Below are 24361 nucleotides of genomic sequence, written 5' to 3'. Positions count from 1 at the left end.
CTAGTAGTTCTTTCACCCGTGCTCGTAGTGCAGAAGTGGGCTGATCATGCCACTTCCTCATGTCTTCTCCACGGTCACGTAGGTAGCGCCACATGGAAACACGCGGTGCAATCGTACTGTTGTTCTTTGCTCGAGCTGGGAAGCATGTGCGTTTAACAGCTGAGACTTTTGATGATGCAGGTGAGGAGTAGGACTGGAATACTTTGATCAGATCCTTCATTAGACCTGGTGGCCCGTACGAGGATTGACCTTCATCAGTTGCTTCTGATACTATTACGGGATCATCATTACGATTAGTTGATGGAAACAATTTCTTGCACATTTCATCTACTCGGTTTTCTAGCCGTGAGATGGCAGAAACTGCGGCATGCAGTTGAGGGAGCTGCTGATCGGTGGTTTGAAGCATTATAATCAGCTCAACAACTCGGGGCCATCTGTCCACGAACCCTTTAGAACCTGTTACCAATGACTGTGCCATTCTCTCTGGTGCTGTACTTGTGATTTTCTGCCACATGTCAGGATCGGCCCTCACTCTCTCAGGGTCAAGTTCACTTGGATCAGGGCTGTACAACATTTTCGCCATGGCCAATTCCCTCAGGCGCTGAATACCTTTTTGGACGGTATTCCAACTATCAAATTTAGGCTTCAAAGCATCCTTATAGGGGTACCTTTCTCTCACGGCTTCTAACAGCCGCAACCAGAGAGTGGCAGCTCCATCCGAACATCTGCTAATCCCTCTGTCGATACCTGCATCTTGGGCAATGTTTCCTAGTTGGCGAGCTTCATTACCATCTAGAGACAAGCTGTTGGCCCCGTTGTCCCAGCAGCGAAGCAACCAAGCAAGGATACCTTCATCTTGACGCCGTGTGAACTCCTTTCTTGAGCCTTGGATTTCAGTCAGCTTCAGAGGTCGACAATAGGTGATTTCCTCCTCATCAGCAGTCTCTTCTTCATGCCTCTTGGTTTTTGCCTTTGCTTTTTTCGGTACTGCTCCATGCCCGGCACCTGGGTCTTCTGCAGCCCCCCCCTGTGCTTCTCCTTCTTTTCGTTCTAGACGCGTGGACACCCGTTTCCATTTCTTGCCTTCCACAGGGGCAACTGATATTGCTACTGATGCCTCCTGTGACTGATCAGAATTAACTTGGGCTTGAATCTCAGATCGGAAACTCTCTCTCTCCAGAATAGTATGATACAAAGCACGGTATGCATAAGCCAAACCCCACATAAGGTTTACGTCCTTAGATCTCTGACCCAAATACTCACTTAATTTCTTAGGGTCCCTTAGGTGTTCAAGAGTGAAATCCCATGACACTGCGGGTCCCCATGCTTCTAAGACTTTTCCTAAACCTTTCCATATTCCCTGCCAGTCATCATTCTCTGGTTCTGGAGGAGACTTCCGCATAGAACGAATGCATAGGAACATATATGCATTCATTAATAGTGATAACATGGATGCAAGTATGAACCCTATCTCAGTAATTGAAAGGCGTGTGGAAATCTGAGAGTACAACCTAAATAAAAAGGGTTTTTTTAGCCTGTACAATGAATTAAACATGGTGGTGTTTGTAAAATTGCCTGTTCCATCTGGGATGCAAGTACTTGTAAGATTCGCAATTCCATCTGGGATGCAAGTGTTTGTAAGATTCACAATTCCATCTGGGATGTAGGTGCCAAAATTCTGACCATACCACATCTCATAAAAGTACCAGGCAGGTGTCTCCATCAGTATCCACCTTATTAGGCTATATACCTGCACAATTCCACAACACCAAATTATGGTGTTAATAGTTGACCAATACTTTAAGAAGATCATAATTGCTTTCAATCCCTTAAACAGAGCAACTGGGATGAAGAGTGGATTCATAGCTGGCAGGCTCTGTAAAAGTCAGAGCTAGCTAGCTTTGCTCTAAGGGAGAAAGAAATCCCTTTGTTTTCTACACAAAAGTTAAATAGCAATGCTGAGAATGTACAGCAGCCCTTAATGTTGACAATTTGTCTGGTATTTCAAGGTCACGTTCTCAGTGAGCAGCTACGAAAAGATAACACTCCCCTAACGAAGCTCTTTAAGAGTAAAGAGAGAGTTGTTCTAAAAGCTAAAAAGCTCTATGCCCGCATTCTCCACCAAAAAATCTGTCACGGGTTACTTAGATTTACCTATGCCCGTGACAGGGGAAGCCACCCCGTGGGCCCCCCTCCCGGGGCCCGAAACGGAGGGGGAAAAAGGGAGTGGGATAAAACAGCGACAATCTAAGGAGGAAAAACTTATTTTACTAAATATGATACCGAAATACAAGATAACACAATATAATATAATTGAGGCTAACAAATTGAACAAAACAGAGAGAGAGAGTCCCCGAAAACCGAGAGGCCTACTGTGAACTCTAGGCGACACGGCTGGAACGCTTCCCACTCTCCGAGAAGTTCGAGAGAAGAAGGAGGGCACTCCAGCCTGGAAACGAGATTATACAGCGTCCTGGTCCCGTGACTTATCATTAACCCTGTTGTTCTATGGGATATGTAGTCTTCTTCTGTGGACTGCACATTCAATAGAAGTATCCATACTTTACATGATGTTATGATGTGGAATACTGATACTGATAGCAAAATTACAAAACCATGACAGACGCTAACAACAATCCCAACAGCCTTAAACATTCTGGTGGTGTGAAAGAGGTGCTGCCTTGCACATGCTGGGCAGTCCCATTGCCTGTTAAATGCAGGCGGCAGCGTAGAAACATGATGCCCGTGGTCAGAATGCCCTGTGGCAGATCCTGGCACCGGAGAACTGACCGGAGAACCATGAGAGAACTGACAACAAATCACGCGACATCAGAACCGACCCAGTGGTTATTTACAAGCCTTGGGAGACCCAGACAGGATCTCAGAGTGGTGAATGTAGGTACAGAAGTTGTTACTACTCTGTTTTCTTCTAAAAGAAGTGTTTTTTTTTCATCTCAGAAGTTGGGGGGGGGGGGGGGGGGGGGGGGCGGGAAAGGGATATCAATTTAATTACTCATTAATTTATTGACAGACATTCACGTTTGCTACGTTTGGAGAAGTTTTTATTTGTTTGCTGTGGTTTGATTTTTTTTTTTTTCTTTTTTTTTCCCCCTTCCCTCCTCTTCCATCTTTGTGTTCTTCCCCTATAATCAAAAGAACGGATCCCCAGGGTCTGTCCCGCAGACGATCTTTCCGTGGTCTCTGCTGCCACCTGCTGGCCAATAAGCGGAACTGCCACTGTTGGGCGTTTGGTGCCGCAGGAAGCACAACGCAGATCTGAGTTCTGACCGGTCTACGCAGCAAATCCGCCAATCTTTATTGCGATAAGCCCTCCAGACAAGAGCATAAAGTCTTTGCCTGAGGGCAGGGTTAGTAGTAATGGATGTCAGTTTTGAAATTTCCAGTCCATTCACCATAGCACTTTCTGCCTCCATGTCCCATAACCAGAGCAGCTATGCTGGCATGCTCTCTTGGTTTCTGTCTAAACCACTGTACTATATCCATCAGTTCAGCTGCTGTATTATGGGCAGCAGGGTTTGGGGGGTGGACACTGGTCAGGGCACTCCCACCAGCCTATCCTGCATTTTTTTTTTTTTTTTTTTTCATTTTTGGGTTACAATCAGTCAGATCTCAAATAGATCTAGTCCAAATGGAACCTCAAAATCTGACCTTTTAGTGCCTTCATTTACAGAGTCCATTTTATACAGATTCCCTTGTACAGGGCCCCCATGGTCCTCCAGACAGTTGTTACTGATCTTCCATAGGAGAATGATTGAATTAGGTTTTTTCCCATCAAAACTGCCACCTGTCTTTCCAATTTTTCAACACTATCATTCAATAGCTGATTTGCATCAGCCTGAGCCTCTTCAGTTATGTTCAGACAGTTCAAGGCCATTAAAAGTGGCCATGCCACCATGAACACAGCTAACTGTCATTCTCAAGTTGTAAGTATGTCTTTGCTAAGACCATGGAAATACTCAGTCAGGTGGGCCAGGGACTCATGGACCCTCCCTCCGTCCCACACAGGGCCCCATTTTTCAGTGACAGAAGCAGTGCTGCATTTTGAGGATCCTAGGAATCCCAGGACATGCCCTGACAAAAGGTCATTCAAAGGGGTAGTCTTTCCCCATCCAAACAACTCCATGATATTCACAGAATCACAGAATTGTAGGGGTTGGAAGGGACCTCCAGAGACCACTGAGTCTAGTCCCCCTGCCAAAGCAGGTTCCCTACACCACGTTGCACAGCTCAGCATCCAGGCAGGTCTTGAATATCTCCAGAGAAGGAGATTCCACAACCACCCTAGGCAGCCTGTTCCAGTGCTCTGTCACTCTCACCATAAAGAAGTTATTGCACACATTAGTGCAGAATTTCCTATGGTGCAGTTTCTGTCTGTTTCCCCTTGTCCCTCCTCCACACACTGCTGAAAAGAGTCTGGCCTCACCTCTTTGCCCCCCACACCTCAAATATTTATAGACCTGGATCAGGTCCCCTCTCAGCCTTCTTTTCTCAAGGCTAAACAGACCCAGTTCCCTAAGTCTCTCCTCATAGGGGAGATGCTCCAGGCCCTTCACCATCTTTGTGGTCCTCCACTGGACTCTTTCCAAGAGATCCCTGTCTTTTTTGTACTGGGGAGCCCAGAACTGGACACAATATTCCAGATGAGGCCTCACCAGGGCAGAGTAGAGGGGGAGGATCACCTCCTTCGACCTGCTGGACACGCTCTTTTTAATGCACCCCAGGATGCCATTGGCTTTTTTGGCTACAAGGGCACACTGCTGGCTCATGGTCAATCTGTCGTCCACCAGGACGCCCAGATCCCTCTCAGCAGAGCTCCTCTCCAGCAGCTCTTCCCCCAGCCTGTACTGGTGCATGCAATTATTTCTACCCAGGTGCAAGACTCTACACTTGCTTTTGTTAAACCTCATCCGGTGTCTTACTGCCCAGCTCTCCAGCCTGTCCAGGTCTCGCTGAATGGCAGCACAGCCTTCAGGCGTGTCAGCCAATCCTCCCAACTTCGTGTCATCAGCAAACTTGCTGAGGGTGGTCACTATCCCCTCATCAAGGTCGTTGATGAAGATGTTGAACAAGACCGGACCCAGCACAGACCCCTGGGGGACGCCGCTAGTTACAGCCCTGCAGCCAGACACTGCACCGCCAACGACAACCCTCTGCACTCTGCCAGTCAGCCAGTTCTCGACCCACTTCACTGTCCAATCACCTATCCCATACTTCCTCAGCTTTGGTATAAGTATGTCATGGGAGACTGTATCAGTTATAGAGGTTATAGAGTTCAATTCCTGTAGTCAATTTGGCGGCCCAGGTGGGACCAGCTCTGTTCGCTGCAGGACCAGCTGAGAGGGAGACACTTTTGGCGCACCCTGAGATTTCTCTGAAGGACTCCCTTCCTCACCTGATCACTGCAGGGACAGACAAGGACCACCCATAGGTGGACCAGGTATGTGTATGGTAAGTGGAGCCCATATGTCTTGAGGAGACATCCTACACAGTTTACAGCCATACGTGCTGCTCCCAGGGAGGTGAGCTCATGGCTTTGGTTGACAGCTGGGTAGGAAGACTCCTTGGGTGAGTTCCTATGAAAGGGAACTGTATGTCATATGAATGGAAACAAGAACAAAAACTCTCTCCCAGGTAGTTGACAATAGGAGGGACCTAGGTTGGTCTCTCCTACGGGTATGGGATATAGTGGATAGCCTGTCAAATGGTAGCCTGGGTTCTCCAAGTTGTAATCACGGGGGTTATAGGTTGTATGTTCAATATTATCATCTGCTTTAAGTGTTTGGTACCGTGTGTCAAGCCGACTCTGGGAAAAACATTAACGTTTGCAACTGGTCGACCAGAGTATGAGTGTTATTAAGATTCCAGCTAGAAAACGTTGTCAGCATTGTGTAGTATGAATAAACCATGGTTTTTGATCTAAATGTCAGAGTGAGTGTGGTGTGAGTGAGACACAGAACAGCTGCAGGGTGAGTGCCGAGTCCCGATCCATGTTTCCTTCCTCCTGTGAGGGAAATGGCCAGACACGGACAAAGTGAAAGACTGTGTTGTCTGTCCACTCATATGTACTTTCTGCTTGTATGTAAGAAGACGGGAGTTTGTACTCTGTAGATTAGTAAGATTGTCCTGAGGAGAGGTGTACATTCCACCCGACCAATGAATGTCAACCCATTTATGTAATACTATGTACTGCTTGCGAGGAAGTGTGTGAGGGAGGTGGTTCAATCAGTGCTGGTTCTGTGGCACAGTGTTTATAACTGAAGAATACAGACTGTATTAAGGGAGTTTATGTGAACTGAAGAACTGTACTGTTTGACAAACAGTTTTGATGGTATAAGAAAGTGTAATTGTTAATGATATATGGAAGTGTACTTGAGGGAATGTGGAAGTGTATCTGAGCATCCAAACAGAGGAAGCATTTACAGAAGAAAAAAGGTTAAAGTGAGTTTACCTGCACTGACATGAGAGCAACACCCTGAACCTCTGCCCTGTGAGCTGAGCAGAGCAGAGCAGAGACACAGTCCTCATGTATCAGGTAGTGTTATTCTGCTTACCAAATGAATGAGTTCACTACAGAAGAGGCAAATCTTCCCCTCTGCTCCATTTGTGGCATACTCTGGAGTTCAAGACATTGCAAAGCTATGGCACATCTACTTTCTTTCAATGATGACGCCTTAGTATGCTCTGGGCTGTCATTTCAATTGCATCTAAAGAAGTCTAGGGTCATGCCAGCTGACAGGAAGCTGGCAAATGTTGTCTCATTGTAAGGAAGAGCAAGAAAGATGACATGGGCAATTATGGACCTGTCAGTCCAGAGCCTGGTAAAATTATGGAGAAAATGATGGTGGGAGTTATGGAAAAACAGCTGAAGGACAATTCTGTCATTGGTCGCAGCCAACACAAGTTTGTGAGGCAAAGGTCCTGTTTAATTTAAGCTCATTTTGTGACACAGTTATCCGTTTAGTTGACCAAGGGAAGCCAGTTGATGTAATCCTTGAGGATTTCAGTGGAGATTTTGATACTGTTTCTCACAACAACCTTCTGGACAGAATGTTCTGCATATGGCTAGACAGAAACACAATGTGGTGGGTGAGCAGTTGGCCAGTAGGTCAGTCCCAAAGGATTATAGTCAGTTTTTTCCATCAGGCTGGTAGATGGTCACTGTCGGGGTCCCCAGGGTTCCATTTTGGGGCCACTTTCCTTTCATGTTTATGCAGATGACTTGAATGCAGGACTAGAAGACGTTCTGAGCAAGTTTGCTGATGAGACCAGATGAGGAGGTGCTGTTGCCTCCACTGAGGGTGGAGAGGACTTGCAGAGAGATGTGGACAAGTCAGAGAAGTGGGTACCAGTTGGTACTAAGCACCAAGTGCATAACGTATAACAAGAACAAGTGCCTGATTGTGCACCGCAGAACATAAAGGACTTCAAACTCTGGGAGAATGTGCAAACGAGGGCACTGGAACTGAGAGATCTGAAGTTCAGAGTTTCACAGGGATTGACTGCTTGTTCAGACTGGGCCCTTCTCACATCCCTTCTCACATCCTGCAATGAAACATAGGTCTCATATGGGACATGAACCTCACAGCGTCCTTGCACCACATGTAGAGCCTGGGATCTTCTGTCCCCATGTCTTTCATTTAACATCATACGGACCTCCAACCCATTGCCCCAGGAAATGCCAGGAGCCAACATGAGAGACAGGATCTCTCTACCACTGGTCTTGCAATCAGGGCTTGACCTGTCTGCCTCGTAAGGCAAAGGAGAGGTTTCTTAGCATGCCAGTGCCTTTGCCTGCCTGTAGTCATGGCTTCCAGTTATCTTCTCTAACAAGTCCCTTGGGAAGCTTACTTGGTAATGGCCCTCAGTGGGCCCATTAATACTCCAAGAAACTTCACTGTTACTTCCGACTTTGTCTTGTTGAGCACTTTGTGCAAACTTCTCTCTGCACTAGAGGCTGATGAACTCAGCATCAAATGCACCCTGGGGCCCATTATAACCTAAAGAATCTCCTGTGCCTTATGCCATCTTGTTATCTTCTTCAGGTTATCAGAACTTGTTCAGCAAAAAGGAGGGATATCTGGAGAGAGCTTAAAGAATCCAGTATAAATTTATTGTCTATTTATTTATAGTTGGGTTTAAAGAAGACATTAAAGCAGCACTGTGCAACTGATACCAATCCAGGATGTCCCAATGAGTTCTGTACTGTTACTGTGTTGACAAAGGTCCTTCTCAACCTCCCCACCCAATTTCTGCTCACAATGGACCTATGGGACTTGCATCACTTTTCTTCACATCACTCTTCTCCTCTGCATTCATCCGCTCAGTGTTAAAACTGCTTTGCACCAACTCCCACTGGCTTTCCTCAGAGAACCAGCTACACATGGAAAAGGAAAGATTTCTCTTTTTTATCTGGCCAGCAAATGGAAAGAAAGGTGATGCAATTGAATGAACAGTAAAACACAGTGATCAACTGCATGCCATGTTCAAGCGGCATCTATTGAAGTTTGTCTTTCATATGGAATATTTTTAAAAGAAATGATTTATTCTGAGGTAGGATAGGATAGATTGAATCACAGTGAAGTAGTTGACAACAGAGGCCATCAGACTCTGAGAGATGGAGCAAATTCCAGTAATCTTCCTGGGATAGATCAGCCAGGTAGTTGAGAGGTATCAACTTAAAACTGATCAGGACTTGTGAGTATTTCACACATTGAGATGGGTTAACACATTCTCATTGATTTATATCTTTGTCTCCAACTCTGTTTTTCACTTTTACTGACATTAATGAACATCTTTCAGACTTCGTGCCTTAATAAAAAAGAGACAGTGATTGAGAAAAAGAAAAAGTATAAGAAGAAAAAGAAAAAGAATAGATAGGAAGGGATAGATCAAATCACAGTGAAGGAGTTGACAACACATTCCATCAGACTTTGGGGAGATGGAACAAATTCCAGTAATCCCCCTGAAAGTCAGAAATCAGACAGATAATTGGGAGGTATCTGACTGAACAAAGAGCAAGGGATGGAGAAATCTGGAGGGCAGTGGGAGTAGTGTGTGCCCAAATGGCCTGCTGAAAACATGCCCTTAACCATGGCCATTTCTTTAGGAGAGCTGAAAAAACTTGGAGGATGAGGCACATCAAATAGGCAGCAGGGAAGAGTAGTGCTGGGCACCAGGCTACAGTCACAGGGCATTGGCACTGGCACCGCTGTCTGTGTCTCTGAACCTGAAGGCATTTGTGTCCAGCGAACACAGTTCTGGAAAACATTGTAGTTTCAGTAAAAGAAAAAAAAAGACATCAAATCACCTCAAAGATTCATATTTACAACTTAAAATGGAACAAGACTCATGAGAATTTTTCATGTTGAGAAGGGTTAACACATTTTCATTGATTTCCATCTTTGTCTTCAATTATTTGTTTCAGTTTTATTGACATTTATGATCAACTATTAAGCTTACAGCCTCAAAATAAATAAATAAATTAAAAGAGATACATTTGCATCTTGCACGTGGCCTGATGCCCCTTTCACCTTCGCAGTTCCCACAAGTCCTTCCATGCCGGAGAGTATGAGATCCAGCAGAGCACCTCTCCTCTTTGGTTCCTCCACTGCTTGGTCAAGAAGCTGCCATCTGTGCTCTCCAGGGATCTGCTGGATGCCACATGCCCTGCTGTGCTGTCCCTGCTGCAGATAATGGAGTGACAAAGGCCACCAAATGGGACAAGGGACAGACAACATCAGATTCCCATCTGTCTGCAGAGGGCACCTTCCATTTACTCTCCCTGATCAGGAAGACAGGAAAAGACACTGATGGTCTCCTCTGTTTGCCATTTCCATTAGCTCTGACCTGTCTGCTCTTCCATCCCCAGGCAGAGCTCAGTGCACTCTCACAGAGGGCAGTCGCCCTTCTTTGTCTCCTCGCCCATCCATCCTAAAGACTCGGTATCCCCCTTGTGCTACAGTGCAGTTGTGGAAGCCATTAAACTGTGTCCCCATGGTCCAAACAGGAGCTCAGGCCTGCAGCTCTATCAAGATTTCTAGCTTCTTGTGTGTTGGTGTTTGCATTAGTGCAAAACCACAGAAGTAAACATCCTAATTGGAAAGCATCACTGGACATAGCCTGACTGGATAGCTAATCTATGGTATCAGTGTGCAGAAGGTGGCACACAAACATTAGACTGATCGTGGGCCTTGGAGTTGACACAGCAACATGGTCACACCATGGGCATGGCTTTCCTGAAGGCCCTGTGCTGCTCTTGCAGCTGTGAGTGAATTCACCAGACAGCCAGTGCTATCCCCTCTCTGGCCCTCGGCTGATGCCCAGGAAGGAGCTGTCTATCTCAGGGATTTCTCACATGGTTTACAAGCACTGGCACACATCAGGAGCAGCCCAGGCACCTTGGGCATCACCCAGTGTCTGTGTGTGAGCAGCTGCCTCCCAGCTGAAGGTCCGAGGACTCAGAGCAGGAGCTCACATGCAGGCAACTCCTTGTGCTCTTCTGAACTGAACCAGAGGAATCCCAGCTCCTGTGGGTGTGTAGGGAGCTGAATCCCATTTCAGCTCCAGGATTTCTGTCAAGGGATGAGACTCCTGCACTGCCTCAGCTGGATCACTGCCCTGCACAGGGAAAGTCCAAACCTTGCCTTCCTTGTCTGGTTGTCCTTATTGTTTCATCAAACGATCTCTGGGAGCACTCCCCATATGTCTCCAATCAGTCACTGACCACTGGACATGTGGTGGTTAATTGAGCGAATTTCAAAGCACAGTCATGATGCTGTTGTCTTTCAGGAGCTGTTGGCCATGAGGACCCAGGGACATGTCAGGGGAGACAAGTCGGAAAGATAAAAATGACATAATCTGCTGCTTGCCTGTCCAGGCTCCTGGGACACAGGGAGCTCATAAAAGTGTGCAGGGCTGCAGAGAGACAGCTGTGCCCAGGAGCAGCTCTTGTGCACAGCACAGCCTGCAGGTGACAGAAGGAGAGGAGAGAAACTGAAGAGAGCTTGCAGGATGTGTGTGGTGTGAGCGGGCTGTGAGCTCACTGCAGGAGCATTGCTCACAGACCATGACAGGGTAAGTCTCACTGCAGACCATGAGCTGCTTTTCATAGAGGGTCAACTTAATTTGGGACATCCCATAGGAGATCTGGATGCAGGCACTGCATGTTTCTTTACTGTGGAAAAAGCCTTCTGCTCCAGCTGAGGGCTTCCATACTGCAGTATGAAATCACAGCCCTGAGGGCTGCATGTCCCAGCACGGCTGCAGGCTGTGCAGCCGGGGCTGCAGGCGGGTGCCAAGGGCTGTCCTGCAGAGCAGGGTCCCTGCTGTGCCCCAGGGGCTGTGTGCCGGGTATGGGACTCTGCCGCCTGCCAGGCTCAGCACTCAGCCTGCCCGGGGAGCTGCCCAGGGTGCTGCAGGGAGACGGGTGGGGGGAAGGAGCCCCCCGGCAGGGCTTGTGCTGCCACAGCTGCTGCCTGGGGCAGGGGATCACAACTCCACTGCACAACGGAATGTTTCTGAGGGCACTTTGCAAGAGGAGAGCCAAGGCAGGGGGTTTCCATTTCCTGTTCTGAGGCAAAGAGGTTTGGAGTCAGAAATCTAAAAGGGGCAATAAGAGTTCTGAGAATTTTTCATCAATCAATTGCTTGTTTTGTGAACACTCACACATGATGTGCTTTCAGTCTCCCCTTTCGAAGGATGGAATTATCATCATTTTCTGTAGGCATGAATAATTCACTTATCCTACAAACAGGCAGCATTTTCTAACTGAAACTGAATGCCACAGAAGCTCGGGTAGGGGGCTCTAAGAGCACTTGGGGTAAAGATATGAGACATGAAACAGATGAAAATATCCAGGGAGAAGGCATAAGAAAATAAAAGGAAGGTTAGAGCTCCATATGCTGCTTCTGCTTAAGGAATGCTGAAATACATGAAATTAAATGCAAGTAATGGTGCTAAATGTACACTGTTGTAAGAGAATAAAAACATTTCATATTATAGCAGGAGGAGTGTGTCTGAGAATGGTCTGGACTTGTCATTATCTTCTGCACTCTGAGCAGGACTCCAAGCCCAACAACAGCAGATGTCCAACAGCAGCTCCATCAGCGAGTTCCTCCTGCTGCCGTTGGCAGACACGCGGCAGCTGCAGCTCCTGCACTTCTGGCTCTTCCTGGGCATCTACCTGGCTGCCCTCCTGGGCAACGGCCTCATCAGCACAGCCGTAGCCTGCGACCGCCGCCTGCACACCCCCATGTACTTCTTCCTCCTCAACCTGGCCCTCCTCGACCTGGGCTGCATCTCCACCACTCTCCCCAAAGCCATGGCCAACGCCCTCTGGGACAACAGGGCCATCTCCTACACAGGATGTGCTGCACAGCTCTTTTTCTTTTCCTTCTTCCTCTCAGCAGAGTATTCCCTTCTCACCATCATGTCCTATGACCGCTATGTTGCCATCTGCAAGCCCCTGCACTACGGGACCTTGATGGACAGCAGAGCTTGTGCCACCATGGCAGCAGCTGCCTGGGGCACTGGGGTTCTCTATTCCCTGCTGCACACTGCCAGTACGTTTTCACTGCCTCTCTGCCAAGGCAATGTTGTCAACCAGTTTTTCTGTGAAATCCCACAGATCCTCAAGCTCTCCTGCTCTGGCTCCTACCTCATGGAATTTGTATTTCTCTTTTTTGGTGTCAGTTTAGGCTTTGGTTGCTTTGTTTTCATAGTTGTGTCCTATGTGCAGATCTTCGTGGCTGTGCTGAGGATGCCCTCTGAGCAGGGACGGCACAAAGCCTTCTCCATGTGCCTCCCTCACCTGGCTGTGGTCTCCCTGTTTCTCAGCACTGGTGCTTTTGCCTACCTGAAGCCCCCGTCCATTTCCTCCCCACTCCTGGATCTGACAGTGGCACTTCTGTATGCAGTGGTTCCTCCAACACTAAACCCTATTATCTACAGCATGAGGAACAGGGAGATCAAGCACACTTTCAGGAAGGTGTTGCAATAAGCACTATTCCAGCTACAATAAAATGCACAACTTCCTCAATAGGATTCCCAGTGGTGGTTCTTTATGTTTTATGCATCTTTGTCTGTTTGATTATGTGAGATGTAGGAATGTGCAAAAAAAAAATGTTATTGAACTTATAAATAAAAATGTATTTAAATTCTTTCCTACCTAATTTCCATTTTCTCACTCCAAGAACTCATGTAAACATGGAACCAGATTCCCTGAATATGTTATAAGATACCTAAAAAGCTTTCAAAATAGACTTACTTAGATTTTCTTTCTTCCTACTTTGCCTGGATTTGGGGAGGTACAGCCACAGACAGCAGCTCAACGTGCTCTTTTCATTCATGTGCTCTTACCAGTGCTGCAGTGCTCTTGAGTCCTCTCATTTGTGCAGTCCTGAAGGTCTTGTGTGTCTCACAACAGTCCTGTTGCCTCTACAGCAGCAATCCAGGGCTGCAGTCAGTAGCCGGCAATATGAACAGGTCTGTCAGAGCTGGTCTCCTTGCTGGCACTGCCATAACAAGAGGGCCCCTTTAGAGCAGGACCAGAGAACTGGAGGGAGGCCTCTTCCAAAGCTGGTGTAAGGAATATACCTCAGGAGCTGCTCCCTGAGAAAACCTTGAGATCTTCAGGTGCTCTTCACTGTGTGACCAGATCAGATTGAATAGTCCCAAGGAGATCCGTAAGCATCTCAAGGCAGTGCTGTGGTTTAAGGTTTATGGGTTGAGACAAAGAGAAAAAGAAAAGGATAATAATTATGACAAATGTATTTATACATATATAATATATTTAGTGTATTTTCACACATATACAACATATGCAGTTGCAAACATATATGAACTAATCCCTATGCGCATCTGTCTGCAAGTCCAGGATTAGTTGCAGGGGTTTTAACAGCCACAGGGTTCACTGTAGGAGCTGAAGTGGCTGTTGGGCTGTTGCAGGAGTTGAAGTGACCTCAGAGTTCATTGCCAGAGCTGGAACCACCACAGGACCTGTGACTATGTTGGAGCAGCCACTGGGCTCATTGGAGGGGTTGGAGCCACCGCAGGGCTGTACTTCCTCCCTTGGGAGGAATTTGTACCATTTTCTTATTACCATACTTGGAACAGCTACAGGACCCGTAGCAGGAGTAACTGCAGAGCTCATTATGAGGGGTGGAGTGACAGAGGGATCTGCCCAGAGCTTGGAGCAACTGCAGGACGTGTAGCAAAACCTTGGAGCTGCTGCATGGTCTGTGCCAGGAGTTGCAGAGGCTGCAGCACTGTCAGCAGATCCAGCTCTCTGGATCTGGCACACTGCAGTCATTTGTGCCTCTTGGGGGTTACCAGTGCCACAGCAGACCTGCCCCCAATATTCTACCAGTTTCTCAGGCTCCTGCAGTTGCTCGGAGATGAAGTTCCAAAGCCCTGGGGGTGCCCACCACTCCAGGCAGCTGCCCAGACCGTCCCACACCCTCTGCCATGCAGAGCCTTCTCACCTTGGGGCAGATCTCTCACTGATATTCCTGAATAATTGTTTAACCTCAATCATAGATTCATAGAATCACCAAGGTTGGAAAAGGCCTAAAAGATCATCCAGTCCAACCGTTCACCTATTACCTATAGCTCCCACTAAACCATGTCCCTCAACACAATATCCAGTACACCCCCGGACTCACAGAGGCGACAATGTAAATTGTGTAATTCCTAATCATATGGACAATATTACTTCCAAAACCCAAAGATGACCGCAGAGCTGAATGTGCACAAAACTTCACTTTGTCAGCTGCCAATTTTATCGTGGTACAAACTGAGGTCAAACAGCATAGCAAAATAAATACCCTAATGCAGCATCCAAGCACCAAGTAAGGAGCTGTGCAGTGAAGCTTCATGAGAAGACTCAACAAGCTCCACACATAGGGAGCACATCCACACATATCAGCACCATGGCCTGCACTTCTCCAGCTCCAACAAAGCCCTGTCCACTCTGGACAGACGTGCTGCTATCTCAACCCTTGGAGCCTCACATCAGGCACCAAAATGACAGTGGTTGTTGAACCCAACATGTGGCTCAGCAGCACACAGTGCTTTGTGCACTGCCCAATTCCCAGTGGGATGGGGATGAGAACTGGGAAAAAGAGTACAACTTCTGGGATGTAACAAAGCAGTTTACTAAGAGAGATAAAAGAAGTGGAGTAATAGTTATCACTATATATCCGTTGATATGGAATTGTATGTAACAACTGATGCACAAGCACTTGCTCAGCACCACCAGACTGATGCTCAGCTGGACCCTGGGCAGTGAAGAGACTGAGATGAACTCCCACCCCTTTCAATACAATTTCTGCTTGCTGTCAGCTGATAGAGAACGTCCCTTTGGCCACTATCAGTCAGCTGTCCTCACTCTGTTCCCTCCCAGCTCCATGTGCCCTCCACTGACCATGGCCTTGGCTCTGTACAACACTGCTTAGCAGCAGCTGTAAACATCAGAGTGTTATCAATGGTTTTCTCCTAGAACCAAAACACTGCACCACAGCAGACAGTCTGAAGAAAACAATTCCATCCCAGCTGTAACTCAGATTCCTGCCTGTCCCCTCTTCTTGTTCTTCCTGATCAGGAAGCAAGGAACAGAATCTGCCGCTCTCCTCTCTGAGCCCTTTCCATCAGTTCTCAGCTGGCTCCTCTGCCATCCCCAGGCAGAGCTCAGTGCCCTCTCATGGATGGCAGCAGCCTTTTCTCTTCTTCCTTGCCCATCCGTCATGCAGAATCTGTACCCCATTTGCTACAGTACAGAGCTGAGAATCAACCCACCATGTCTCTGTGAACCAAACAAGACCCTAGGCCTGCAAAGGCACAGAGATTTGGAGTTCGCTGAGTGAATGTTTGTGGTCCTCTCATTAGTGTAAGGATTCTTCAGAAAGCATCCCCTTCCAGAAGCATGTTTTGATTTAGCCTGTCTGGGCCTTGCATCTACACCGTGCTACTGGTGTTCAGAAGATGGCACACAGGTACGAGACCCATTGTGGGGCTCACAGTTGTCCAGTGAACATTGTCACTACCCAGGGCATGTCTTTCCTAAAGGTCCTCAGTGGCATTTGCCAGCTGGCTGGGGGTGTGCTGGAGACCCCAGGGAACTGCCATTCTGTTGTAATACAAGAAGAATTTTACAGAGCAGCAGCCATGGATCAAGATAAGCACTTTACAGAGCAGCAGCTGCAGAGCAGGATAAACAGCATGAGAACCAAGGACACCTCTAGCAAAAGAGTGAAAGGCTCGTGGCTTTGAAGCGGGGTTTTAGGGTTCTTATTGCAGAAGCTTTCTTCCAATTAGTACGTGTGATTTTTGAACACCCTTGTTTGTTTGCTATAAAAGTACGGCTCTTCAGGCAATAGATGGACACAGCTATATTTAACTATATTGGTGTGTGGTTGTTTGTCCTAGAACGCTGACTTTTGCCTTCAGGTTCGCCAACACATGGGGGCCCGCAATGTCATGGGATTTAACTCTTGAACACCTGTGGGATCCCGAGAAACTAAGCCAGTATTTGAGTCAGGGATGGCGCAGCCTAGATAGATCTAAGGGGGTATGACTTATTTGGGGCTTGGCTTGTGCTTACCGTGCTCTATATAACACTGTTCCGAAAAGAGAGAATTTCCGAGCTGAGGTTCTAGCCAAAAAGGGAAATCCCCAAGTCAATTTTGATCAGTCACAGGAGGCACCAGTAACAATATCAGTTGCCCTTGTGGAAGGCAAGAAATGGAAATGGGTGTCCTCACGTCTAGAACGGAAAAAAGAAGTGGAGGAGGAGGCAACAGAAGATCCAGGTGACAGGTCTGGATAAGTACCGAGAAAGGAAAAAGGAAAAGTGTCATGAAGAAGAGAGTGATGAGGAGGAAATCTCTGTTACTGTTTGTCGATCCCTGAAGATGACTGAAATCGAAGGCGTAAGAAAGGAGTTCACACGGCACCAGAATGAATCTCTTGTTACCTGGTTGCTTCGCTGTTGGGACAGCTGGGACGGTAGCTTGTTGTGATGTGACAGGCCCTTCCCCATATTCTGGAAGAATCTTAGTGTAATACAGTGGGTGTAGACAAAAAGGCGTAGGTTATATAAGGATGTGTCTGTTTCAATAAATCGCCATTTTGCCACTTCATCTCCTTGGTGTCACTTGGTAATTGGCCTAGCTGCTGCTTCAGTTGAAGGCGAGAGATCGTAAAGAAATTAACGACCATAAAGCCTTCATGTGTATCATTAAAATTCTCAGCTATTAGACACAAGCGCTTTCCAGATTGAGCAAGGAACAACAGTAAATTGCACTGTGTGTTTCCTTGTGGTGTTACCTACGTGACCACAGAGAAGACACGAGGAAGTGGCATGACCAGCCTACTCCTGTACTATGAGCACGGGTGAGGGAACTACAAAACAGTCCAACCACCAGTACGGCTGCTCCAGTTATCACAGGTAACCAATAGAGGGGCCCTGCCCTCATTCAAGGGAGTGGAAGGGATAATAGAGTTTATTGGACTGTGTGGATTTGATGGCCTAGCACATCAGAACCACAGAAATATAAGGCACTGGTGGATACTGGTGCACAGTGCACCCTAATGCCCTCCAGTCATGAAGGGACAGAATCAATCCATATTTCTGGATATCTCTCAAGAATTGACTGTGTTGGAGGCTGAAATAAGCCTCACTGGTAAAGACTGGAAAAAACATCCTATGTGAGTGGTCCAGGGTTTCCGTTCATACTTGGTATTGAGGATACCTCAGAAGAGGGCATTTCAAGGATACTAAGGGGTATCACTGGGCCTTTGGAATCGCTGCTGTAGATATGGACAACATTAAGCAGCTGTCTGTTTTGCCTGGCCTGTCAGAGGACCCGTCTGTTGTGAGGCTGCTACGAGTAAAAATAAAAGAGCAGCAGGTACCGATTGCTACAAAGACAGTGCACAGACGGCAGTATCGCACCAACAGGGATTCCTTGCTCCCCATTCATGATTTGATTCGCCAGTTGGAGAATCAGGGAGTGATCAGTAAAACTCACTCACCTTTTAACAGCTCCATATGGCCAGTGCGTAAAGCCAGTGGAGAATGGAGGCTGACAGTAGACTACCGTGGCCTGAATGAGGTCACACCCCCACTGAGTGCTGCTGTGCTGGAGAGCAAATAATTCAAATTCTTCTATGAGCCAGTTTTGCTATTAAGTGAAGCAAAGTAAAAGGGCCTGCCCAGGAAATTCAGTTCTTAGGTATAAAGTGGCAGGATGGATGTCATCACATCCCAACAGTGATTGACAAAATCACTGCCATGTCTCCACCAACTAGCAAGAAAGAGACACAATCTTTCCTGGGTGCAGTGGGCTTTTGGAGGATGCACATTCCAAACTACAGCCTCATTGTAAGCCCCCTTTATCAGGTGATGCAGAAGAAGAATGATTTTGCATAGGGCCCAGAGCAGCAGCAGGCTTTTGAACAGATTAAACAGGAGATAGCCTGTGCCATGGACCTGGGGCCAGTACGGACTGGACTGGATGTAAAGAACATCCTCTATACTGCTGCTGGAGAGAAAGGTCCCACTTGGAGTTTGTGGCAAAGAGCCTCAGGAGGGACCCAAGGCCGACCCCTGGGATTCTGGAGCTGAGCGTACAAGGGGTCTGAAGAGTGCTACACTCCAACTGAGAAGGAGATCTTAGCCGCGTATGAGGGGGCTCGGGCTGCTTCCGAAGTAGCTGGTACTGAAATGCAGCTCTTTCTGGCACCTCGACTGTCAATGATGAACCGGATGTTGAAAGGGGAGGTTCTCTCTACCCATCATGCTACCGATGCCACCTGGAGCAAGTGGATTGCACTGATTAGACAACAAGCGCGGATGGGGAACCTCAATCGTCCAGGAATTTTAGAAGTGATCATGAACTGGACTGAAGATAAAAAGTTTGGAACATCACCAGGAGAAGAGGTGTCATGTGCTAAAGCGGCCCCACCATACATCGAACTACCAGAAAATGAAAAGAAATATGCTCTTTTCACTGATGGATCATTTCATATTGTAGGGAAGCATCGGAGATGGAAAGCTGCTGTTTGGAGCCCCACACGACAGGTCGCAGAGGCCACTGAAGGTAAAGGAGAATCAAGTCAGTTTGCAGAGGTAAAAGCTGTCCAGCTGACCTTAGATGTGGCTGAACGGGAGAGGTGGCCAATGCTTTATCTTTATACTGACTCATGGATGGTGGAAAATGCCTTATGGGGGTTGTTACAGCAGTGGGAACAAAATAACTGGCAACGGAGGTGTAAACCTATTTGGGCTGCTGAACTGTAGAAAAACATAACTGCTCAAAAAAAAGATATGATTGTAAAGGTGTGTCACGTGGATGCACACTTGCCCAAGAGTCGGGCTATTGCAGAACAACAAAACAACCATCAGGTAGGTCGAGCTGCCAGAATTGAGGTGGCTCAAATAGACTTGGACTGGCAGAACAAGAGTGAATTATTTCAAGCTTGATGGTTCCATGAGACCTCAGGCCATCAAGGAATGGACATAACATATAATTGGGCTAGAGACTGAGGGGTGGACTTAACTATGGATGCTATTGCACTGGTTATTCATGACTGTGAATCATGTGCCATAATTAAACAAGCCAAGAATATGAAGCCTCTCCGGGGGGAAGGCCAAGGCAAAAGTATAAATATGGGGAGGAGTGACAGGTGAATGATGTCACCTTGCCAGGATCTCATAATGATAAGCGTTTTGTGCTTACCATGGTGGAAGCAACCACTGGGTGGCTTGAAACATACGCAGTACCCCATGCTACTGCCAGAAACACAATATTGGGTTGTTAGAAACAAGTCCTATAGAGACATGACACCTCAGAAAGAACTGAGTCTCATAATGGGACACATTTCAAAAATTCCCTTAATAAATACTTGGGCCAAAGTTCATGGCATTGAGTGGATTTATCATATCCCCTACCATGCACCAGCTTCTGGTAAAATTAAAAGATACAATGGGGTGTTGAAAACTATGTTGAAAGCAATGGGTGGTGGAACACTGAAGCACTGGGAAAAGCATTTGCATGTGGTGCAAGGATGCTGTTAAAGTTCATATCCCACATGTGCCCTGTGTCTCATCACAGGATGTGGGGTGTGAGAAGGGCCCAGTCTGAACAAGCAGTCAATCCCAGTGAAACTCTGAACTTCAGATCTCTCAGTTCCAGTGCCCTCCTGTGCACACTCTCCCATAGTTTGATGTTCTTTATGTTCTGCATTGCCCAGAAGTGCACCCAGTGCTCCAGGTGAGGCAGTAGCAATGCAGAGCAAAGAGGGACAAACCTTTCTCCCACCCAGCTGGCAATAAATTGCTTGATGCACTTTAGGGGACTGTTGGCCTTCTTGGCTGGCTGGGCACACTGCTGACTCACTTAAAATTTTATGTTGAGCAGGACCCCCAATCCTTTTCAGTCAGACGTCTCTCATGTGTCCAATATACAGACAGTGTTTATGTCCAGGGTTGCCCATACCCAGGTGCACAATCAGGCACTTGTTCTTGTTATACTTTATGCACTTGGTGCTTAGTACCAACTGGTACCCACTTCTCTGACTTGTCCACATCTCTCTGCAAGTCCTCTCCACCCTAAGTGGAGGCAACAACACCTCCTCATCTGGTCTCATCAGCAAACTTGCTCAGAACATCTTCTAGTCCTGCATGCAAGTCATCTGCATAAACATGAAAGGAAAGTGGCCCTAAAATGGAACCCTGGGGAGCTCTGACAGTGACCATCTACCAGCCCAATGGAACCCACTGACTATAATCCTTTGGGACAGAACTACTGGCCAACTGCTCACCCACCACTGCTGGTGAACCTGAAAGGCAAAATGTCAGCGTGCTGGGTCAAACAGAGAAACACCAATATAGTTACATATAGCTGCATCAATTTATTGCCCGAAAGCCAGACTTTTATAGGAGACAGACAAGGGTGTCCAAAAATCACACACGCTAATTGGAGGAAAGCTACTGCAATAACAACCCTATAACCCCCCTTCAAAGCCACGAGCCATTCATTCTTTTCCTAGAGATGTCCTTTGTTCTCATGCTGTTTATCCTGCTCCGCAGCTGCTGCTCTGTGAACTCCTTATCTCAATCCATGGCTGCTGCTCTGTAAAATTCTTCTTGTATTACAACACACCACGTTCTGTTTCTGTCTAGCTGTATGCAGGAATTTCTGTCCAGAAGGGTGCTGGAGAAATAGTATCAAAAGCTCTACTGAAATCCTCAAGGATTACATCAACTGCCTTCCCTTGTTCAGCTCAATGGATAAAGGTGTCATAAAAAGACCTGAAATTAAATAGGGCCTTCCCCTCTGTATCTTGTGTTGTCTGTGACCTGTCCTTCAGTTGTTTTTCCATAACTCCCACCATCATTTTCTCCATAATTTTACCAAGCACTGTAGTGAGACTGACAGGTCCATAGTTGCCCGTGTCATCTTTCTTGCTCTTCCTTACAATGAGACAACATTTGCCAGCTTCCTGTCAACAGGTATGACCCTAGATTTATTAGATGCCATTGAAATGCGAGCCCAGAGCATGCTAAAGTGTCATCAGTGCAAGAACGTAGATGTGCCATAGCTTTGCAATGCCTTGAAATCCAGACTATGCCACAGATGGAGCAGAGAGGAAGATCTGCCTCTTCTGTTCTGAGCTCATCCTTTTGATAAGCTGAATATCACTACATACTCCATGGGGTCAGGTGCAAAAGACACAATGGGTGCCCTAAGCACGTGGCTGAGGTGGTATTTAGGATGGCCAAGAATACCTCCCTTCTGGCCCTCAGCTGATGCTCCAGAAGGAGGTGTCTATCTCATAGATTTTCCGTCACAGTTTACAAGCACTAGCACAAAACTAGGATCACCCAAGGCACCTTGGGCATCACTGAGAGACTGTGTATGAGTAGTGCAGTCCCTGTGGAATAAAAACCAAGGATTCAGATGAGGGACTCACACACAGACACCTCACTGTGCACATCTGAACTCAGCTAGGTGAACTTGTAGCTCCTGTGGTTCTTTGAAAAACTGATCCCAATTCAGCCCCAGGGTTTCCATCTGAGGATGAGATGCCTAACGCTAGAATAAGGATGGGATGGTCTGTTGATAACAGGACAAATGGAAACGGATTTAAATTAAAAAGGGGAGACATAGGTTAGATGTGAGGAACCTATATTTTTACACAGCAACACTGGAAAAAGTTGCCCTCAGAGGCTGTGCATGCCCAATGGATGGGATCCTGGGTTTACTCTGGGTTTACCCTCACGTCAGTCCATGTTTCTACTCATACTTTTGTCTAGGTGAACTCTCACTTTACTCAAGGTTTTACTCACAGTTTACCATCAGGGAGTGTGATCGGGAGATGGGCTGGTGGAGTGACTTGCTGGCATCCCCGAGGGAAGGCTGCCAGGCAGATACCCCCAGAAAAGTGGTTGACTCCCTGCCCTGTCACAGTCAGACAGACCTGACTGATGAGAAGGGTTGGAAGAGAGTCCCAACTCAACATCACAGGAGCCCCCCCATGCCTGCCTAGCCCTCGACCCCTGATCCATCTAAGCAACAGGTTTGACACTCTGAAATCTGAAGGAGATAAGAATGGGGAGGCAATGGAGGATCTGCCTAGGAGGAAACCTAATGCAAGGCAGTCACTACCAAGCCTTGTGACTTCCTCTGCCATGAAAGAAAGAAGGGTGGCCGTGGTGGGTGACTCCCTTCTCAGAGGAATAGAGGGCCCCATTTGCAGACTGGACCCCAGTTGTCAGTAAGTCTGCTGCCTTCTTGGTTTCAGGTCAGGGACATAATGAGGAAACTCCCAGTGCTGGTTAGGTCCACTGATTATTTTCCACTACTCATAGTTTAGGTGGGCAGTGATGAAATTTCTTAGATAAGACTACAAACTATAAAAAGAGATTTCAGGAATTTAGGCCATTTAGTTCACAAAGTGGGAGATCAAGTGATTTTTTGTTCTATACCTTCAGTGGCAGTGAGGGACACAGAGCAGGCTTGGAAAGCAAAGCAATGAACAATTGTCTCAGAGGTTGGTACTGAGCCAGAAACTTTGAGTTCTTTGATCACAGGACAGTTTACTTGGCCCATGGTCTGTTATCCATGAATGGAACCCAACTGTCTCAAAGGGGGAAGTGAATCCTAGCATAGACGGTAGCGGGGCTTATCGAAAGAGCTTTAAACTAGCTACGATGGGGGAGTGGACAAAACAGGGCTTACCAGAGATAAGCCTAGGGAAATGCTGTTTGAGCTGGGAGAGAGGCAGATGCCTCAGCTGAAGTGCGTCTACACCAACGCACGCAGCTTGGTCAAAAAGCAAGAGGAGCTGGAAGCAACTGTGCATCTGACAAACCATGACCTAGTTGCTATTACCGACCCATGGTGGGACCACTGCCATGACTGGAGTGCTGTGATGGATGGTTACAAGCTCTTCAGAAGGGATAGAGGAGGAAGGAAGGGTGGTGGTGTGGCCCTTTATATTAAAGAGAGTTTTGATGTTGAAGAGCTTGGACTTCAGAATGAAGTGCATGTTTGTAAGGATCGGGGGAAAGGCCTGTAAGTGTGACATCTTGCTAAAGGTTTCTTATAGACCGCCTAATTGATGGGTGAGGCATTCTATGAGCAGCTTACTGAAGTCGCAAGATTGCCAGCACTCATTTTCTTGGGAGACTACAACTTCTCTGATATATGCTGGGAATATAATAAATAGCAGAGGAATCAGTCCAAGAGGTTTATAGATTGCATGCAAGACAGCTTCCTTACACAGCTGGTATGAAGTCCTACCAGGGGTGGTTCCTTGCTAGACCTGCTCTTCACTAACAGTGAAGGACTGGTAGGAGTTGAGAAGGTTGGGGACTGTCTTGGGCAGAGTGGCCATGAAATGGTAGAATTCTCTATTCTTGGAGATGTCAGAAGGGTGACTAGCAAAACTACTATCCTGAACTTCTAGAGGGCGGACTTTGACCTGTTCAGGACACTTGTAGCACAGGTCCCTTGGGAGTCGCTCCTTATGGGTAAAGGGGTCCAGGAAGCCTGGACACTCCTCAAGATGGAAATCTTAAAGGCACGAGATCAGGCTGTCCCTGAATGCCATAAGGTGAGCCATAGGGGAAGAAGACCAGTGCAGATGAACTGGGAAAAACTATTGAGACTCAGGAAGAAAAAGAGAATCTCCGTCCTCTGGAAGAAGGGGCTGGGTACTTGGGGAGATTACAAGGAAGTTGCTAAGGCATGCAGGGAGGAAGTTAGGAAGGCACATTAATTCCCTGTCCCTTAATCCATGCCCAGAGCTTCTCAGCCATGTCACTGCCAACTGTAAG

The sequence above is a fragment of the Coturnix japonica genome, chromosome 10, assembly GCF_054131305.1.
Source record: "Coturnix japonica strain WE chromosome 10, WE-NBRP24, whole genome shotgun sequence".
Classification (NCBI taxonomy): domain Eukaryota; kingdom Metazoa; phylum Chordata; class Aves; order Galliformes; family Phasianidae; genus Coturnix; species Coturnix japonica.
Note: the sequence above shows the minus strand (reverse complement) of the source record.